We start from the raw sequence: 6,427 nt of genomic DNA, 5'->3' as shown, positions 1-6,427 counted from the left end.
TCGGCGTATTCCTTTGACTTTTTCCGCACGCGTGAGCGAGAGACGCGGATTGATGAAAAGTATTCGACGGAGGAAGTTTTTTTTTTTTCCAGTGGCGTCGTGCAGATCACTGTCCAAATGGAAAATAGATATTGGGTGTTTATCCGTCAAAGGCTGCAGCAACTCTCGGCGCGACCTTGAACAAATGGAAACAAACCTACGAAGGAGAAACGGCCTCATTGTGCTCAGGCACGACGCCGCGGCGGAGGTTTGTTGTCAGTTTGTCGATAAGACGCATCCGCCATGACCCTCGTGCAGAGAAAGTGTGTTTAATTTCAATATTTTTGAAATATTCAGTTATTCCGATTTGTCGGTTGGCATCACGACCTGATTTGGGGTGAGATTTGGGGGAGACGACGACGAGTACTGGTCCAAATCGGCGACTCCGCCCTCCGGACACGCCGGCTCCTCCTCGGCGTTCTGGATCTTCCGATCCTTCGCCTCTGCAAACGAGTCCAGGACGACTCCCCGCTGCATCGTGACTGTTGATATTTCCCCAGTCATTGAAGTCCAAGGACCTCCGGACGTCGTCTCCTTCCTCCGCTGTAAGTGCCTTTGTGGCGGCCGGTAGGATTCGGGCCTCTCACCCAGTAGGATGATGGGAAAAGGGGCGTGGTTTTAGCGCTCCCGCGCCTGTGCTGTTGCCGTACTGTGGAGTTGAGTTTTGGCGGTTGCTAAATAAAGACAAGTTCCTACGTTCAGCTCTTCAGTTCAAACCACGCCCCTTTCTCCCATCATCCTACTGGGTGAGAGGCCTGAATCCTAACAGCCGCCACCCTTTTTTTTTTTCGGGCCCACGTTGTCGTTCGTTTAGTCGCGGGGGGTGGGTGGGAAGCTAGCTAGCGGCGGGGGTTAGCAGCGGCTAGGTGGTCAGCGGAGGGGCAGCCGGTCCTCCGTCCCTCACAGCTCCTCCGCCTGGAGGAACATACAGCGGTTCGGCTTCTCCCGGGCTGGTCGTCAAAACTCCCAGCACAACGAGAAACAACCTCGCGGCGGCGCGGCGTTGAGACGGAGATCCCGGCGGACGTGTTTGTCTCTCGGCGTCTCGTTTCGACCTGCATGTGACTAGCTTGCGCCGCACGGCTGTCGGCTATTAGCGCCGCGCTCGTGTCACAGGTGTCCTAGCAGAAGCTCAAACTAAAACTTCTCTACCGCTGCAGATGGTTGACAGTCCCTCGGCGTCTCCCGGCGCCGCACCTTCATGTCACCGAGACGTCGTTTGCAGGTCGACGTGTGCTCGCCGAGAAAATGCTTGTTTTTTGGGGGGGCTTTTTCTTTAGCTGTGCTTCAACCGACTCTTTTCTCATCCAATTCTGACTGCTTTCATTCTTAAAGTTTAATTTGTTTTGTTTTTTCCCAGTTTCGACAGAATTGGAACATTTTCAAAAAGTTCAGCCCCGGGAGGTATTTTCAGTGTGAATTTGGAAGTTTTGGCCGAACGCTTCATTTTATTTGAACTGACTCTAATTGAGTGCTGAAGTGAAACCCTCCTGTTCACTTCTTGACAAACAAGCGCCGAGTTTCTCCACACGAACTGAACTGCATTGATCTGTGACTCACCAGCTGATCAGTAAAACCCTGACATCCAGGCCAACTTCTCCACCTCTGACACCATGAATGCAAAGCATTTTAATTTCAAGGCATTAATTGATTGCAGTGGTTTTGACGTCGATCGATCTCGGCATGTCGCTTTTGACTTCTGGCAAAACGTGCTTGGCAAAGATCACGTGTGAATATTTCCGGAGATAAAACTCGTTTGTACAAAGAGCTGCAGAGCGGACGCCGATTACCGGAGAACGAAAACGCTCCGGCGTCGCAGTGGAAGGACCCGTCCGGCCGCCGCGTCGGCTGCCGAATGAAGTGAATTACAGTTAAACGTCAACGCGTCTCCGGTTTCAACTCGCCGGGACACATCAGGCAAACGTCGGAGCTAAACGATGTTTGGTTTGAGGTCTTACATTTCAATTTAGCCCGAGGCCTGGAAGCCATTAAGGCCTAATCTGAATGGTGGTCAGCGCGCCGCTCCCTGGAGCAGAAAGAGTGCTTTTATTAGCATCAAATCAAATCAAAGACACACACACACACACACACACACACGCACGCAGCCCAATCATGGTGAAACAACGTCTCATTACCGGCCATTAGATTTGTATTACCTTCATTTGAAGCGGCGATACATCTCATATTCATAAAGTCACAACATGACGGAGCGGCGAGGCCGGGAACGAAACCGTTCGCGCCACCGAATGGGCTTGAGTGTCTCGCCGAATGCTGCGGGGGGACGGGGGTTGTTTGTGCGATTCCCGAACAAGAACGCGGCGCCGCCGCTCCCGTGATTAATTGTGTGAACGCCGGAGTGAAACGCGTGACTTTACGAGCCTCTTCTGTGTCTTTGCCACTCCGTCAAAGTGAGAGTCTCTGGCTGATGGACACAGCACATTAGCCCGGATCATTATCAGCCTCCCACCATATGGACTCGGGCCGGGGTGGGTCAGAGTGGCGGCGCCCCCCCCCCCCTCCACCCCCCTCCTCCTTCCCTCACTTCCTTCCCAATTAGGACAATTACGCCATTGCCGCCACGAGGGCCGGTTACACAGAATGGTGTCACGCCCTCACTGAGATTGGTGTCGGCGAGCGGTACACCGCGAGAGGCGAGAGGCAATTACCCCGGACGAGGGGAAGGGGGGGGGCAAGCGAGAGAGAGAGAGGGCACTGGGCGAGGGGAGGCGGGTGGGGGAGCCGCAGCCAGAGGTTACAGTATCAATGACGTTAACATCGGTGACTTTTGGATCGATTGGCTGAACGTCTGCGTCCTCCAGGAGGAGGACGGAGGGCTCAAGCTTCGGTTTGAACCTGCGATGGCCTCTTTCTGCTCCAGCTGTCTGCCAGAGGGGGGGGGTATTGAGGAAGTTTCCCTTTCTCTTCAGTGAAAATGAAAGTTTGCTGACGATATTTGTCGAAATGTCAATTTACTAAACTACTACAAATCAATAAACCCAGTGAAAATCCATCCAACAAACTCGAACATGCACTCAGTAGAGCTCATGCGCTAGAATTGCTTCATGTCGTCACTGTTTGACACAGATGTACACACAGTTTTACAGTTTTACATGTGACCATGCTGACCTTTGACCCCCAACCACTAACCAGGGTAATGATGTCACCGGAGCATGTAAGCATGTCAGATGATAGATGGGGGACTGGAAACTGAACATGTTGGCCTCGGTGTAACGTTGGTCGGATTAAAACTGACTGTGTTATGATGAAAACACATTTTTGACCTTTTTGTGACCTCGACCTTGACCTTTGAGCCAAATCGCTCTCAAATGTGAATGGAACCATCTTTGGACAAATCCTCCCGAAAATTCCAAGCAATTTGGGTCAATAGTTTTTTTCCAAAAAGTTAGTAACATACATACATACATACATACATACATACATACGTACATACATACGTACATGCATACGTACATACATTCGTACGTACATACATACATACGTACATACATACATACGTACATACATACGTACATACGTACATACATACATACATACATACGTACGTACATACTTACATTCATACATACATACATACATACATACATACATACATACATACAGGACAAAAATATAACCTTGTCAACTTCAACTTTTCATCTATGTATGTATGTATTTCTGTATATTTCATAAACAGTTTGACACATGAGCTATGCAGTATATACATTTGCTGGGTTAAAGATTCCCTGAGGATTTTAGAGGCTCCGGTTTCACACTTATTATATCTGTGTGACTGCAATTTAAACTGATATGTGAATGAAATAACTGCAAATGTGAGTTAAAAAAAAAAAAAAAAAACATGTGGGGACTCGTTTTCTCTCCACTGTAATGATCCGGATACGTTCACTCTAAGCGTTGCATTGATCTGCTCACAGTTTACAAGCCGACGTTCAGTCCAAAACTCGGCTCCGCTTCACTTTTCCCTGGAACCGTGTGATGTTTTATTTCCCTCTTTTCATAGCGGAATCCTTCAGGCTTCAATGAGGCCCTGAGGGTGCGGGGCGGATCGATGCCTTGCCGACGGGAGCGGCAACGGCAGCTACTTCACCTCCTCTTTCATCGGAATAAAGCCGGCCTGATTGAGAGCAGCGAGCGGGAAGAAACGCGGAGGTTTTGAGTCTCCGCCCCGGCCGCTTCCCACCGCCTCTGTTCCTGCGGCCTGCGTTCATTAGCCAGCGGTGATATTGACCACAGCAACAAACAGAGATCAAGCTGGGTTGCAACAGGGATGCTTGAATTCCCCCAAAACAAACTGCTATTGATTTGTGTGAGTAGGTTGAATAAGGCTGAAGGCTCAAACCCGCCGGCTGAGTGGGGGGTTTAAGTATGACAGTCCTCCACAGATCACACATCCGCCAGACTGAACCAGAGACACGCGAAATCCTCAATTACTTCACTCGCCGACTGGACATAATTGATCTTCAACGACGTGAGATAAATGTATTTAAGTGAAACACATTCATGATTCACACTGTTTTCACCCCAAGGAGTAAAGTGCAATTGAATGTATAAATGTCTATAATGGGCAGGTTTTACAATTACCGTATTGTCTAGACCAGGGGTGTCAAACTGATTTCAGTTGAGGGGCCACATCCACCCTAACCTGACCTCTGGAGGGCCCAACAAGTCAAACGTAATATATTAAACTGCAGATATGGACAAATGTCAAAGTCTTTCCTTCTTTTGATCCTTTTGTAACTGCAAGAATTTGCCAGTCTATTCTGAAATGTACATATTAAAGTTAATCAGATATTATCATATTTGCAAAAAAAAAACCCACAATATCTGTATCTGGATATCATATTTTTATTCAGGATTAAAACAATTTGTCATCACCTGGAACATTTTTTTGAGCTTACGTGTCTAAAGTATCACTTCACATAAATTGGACACCTTTATTGTGAAAGGTATTGCGTTATGTGACCTCCACAGATGCATTAATTAATTCTGACCGAGGGCGGTTTTGAATGTCATTTTTGCCAATCTAGTGTTTTTACATCAGCCTCTGTCAGTTTTCATATTTATACTATGTATAAAAAAAATTTTAAATCACATGGCGGGCCGGATTAGATCCTCTGGCGTGCCGCTTCTGGCCCCCGGGCCGCATGTTTGACACCCCTGGTCTAGACTATCAGTGAAACTTGAGCTATGAACCAAAAAAAAAAACAAACCCTGGGAATCATCAGGTGGATGTTTTCATCCCAGTATGACGTATGAAGGATACATATGTAGTATGGAGGAGGCGTCATCATGATTTGTGGCTGCTTTGTTGTCCCGTTTACATGACGATGGTGTTCGGAGCTACGAGTCACTTTTTGAAAAACACTCCGTCTCCGGAAACCAAGAAAATGCAACTTTTCTGAAATACTGCTTCTGCCACGGCCTCAGCCAGTAGTTTTTTTTTTCTGCACATGTGCAAGTAGATGAACAATAAGGACAATGTTTGTTAACAGTCACCGTAATAACAGTCCATACGAATGTCTGTGCACTCCCATTCATGTTTATAGCGTATGGCTCTCTACGCTGGTGTCTGGTTTCTTTACAAAATCAGCCTTACCCTTCAACCATCACGGATGGGAAATTAAAGTGTGTTATTAGATCCTACAGAATGATACGGAATAATAGCGTGTCCTCCACCACATGGCGGTTGATGCTGCGGGACAATAAACAACAAACATGCAAGTAGGTCTACGGCGAAATAGCTTCGAACGACGAGTGTTCACTTTTTACCGTGACCCGGTCAAGGCTCAGAGCTGAATCTAAGCGGAGACGCCGGAGTGTGAGATCAGACGTCCCGCTTTTCTCTCTGCGATGAAGCCGTGGAAGGAAAAATATGTTTCTAAAATTCCTCTGATCTGATCAACAAGAGGAGCTTCGTTCAGATTGTTGCTCCCAAAGGATTTGGTGGGTACTCGTTTCAAGGTTTACGTTCCTTTTCTGGTAGAACTTTACACATGATTGACCAGTTTGCGTTTTATGAAGTTCCAGCCACGTGAACCAGAAACAGATATCATGTAACTTGAAGTTATTCAAATTCTTGAAAAAACACGTTAAAATTTTAGCTCATGTTTTTAAGCTCTGCATGATTTTAATGTCATACAGTCAGAGATCATTCATTTGAATTATGCTTCATACAATGCAATCTGCATCAGCAAACACGTTTTAAAATGTTGCACAATATACATTGTGAAGATCTTTGTCGAGATATCTCTTTGTGTTTGCTTGCAGTCGCTGTCGAGCAATTTGAGAAGACTGATCCACAATTCCTCTGATCTGATCAACTGGACCCGTTTGGTTCTGGGTATTACTGGCAAATGAATTTGGCCTATAC

The sequence above is a fragment of the Blennius ocellaris genome (assembly GCF_963422515.1).
Source record: "Blennius ocellaris genome assembly, chromosome: 13".
Classification (NCBI taxonomy): domain Eukaryota; kingdom Metazoa; phylum Chordata; class Actinopteri; order Blenniiformes; family Blenniidae; genus Blennius; species Blennius ocellaris.
This window is presented reverse-complemented; position numbering follows the sequence as displayed.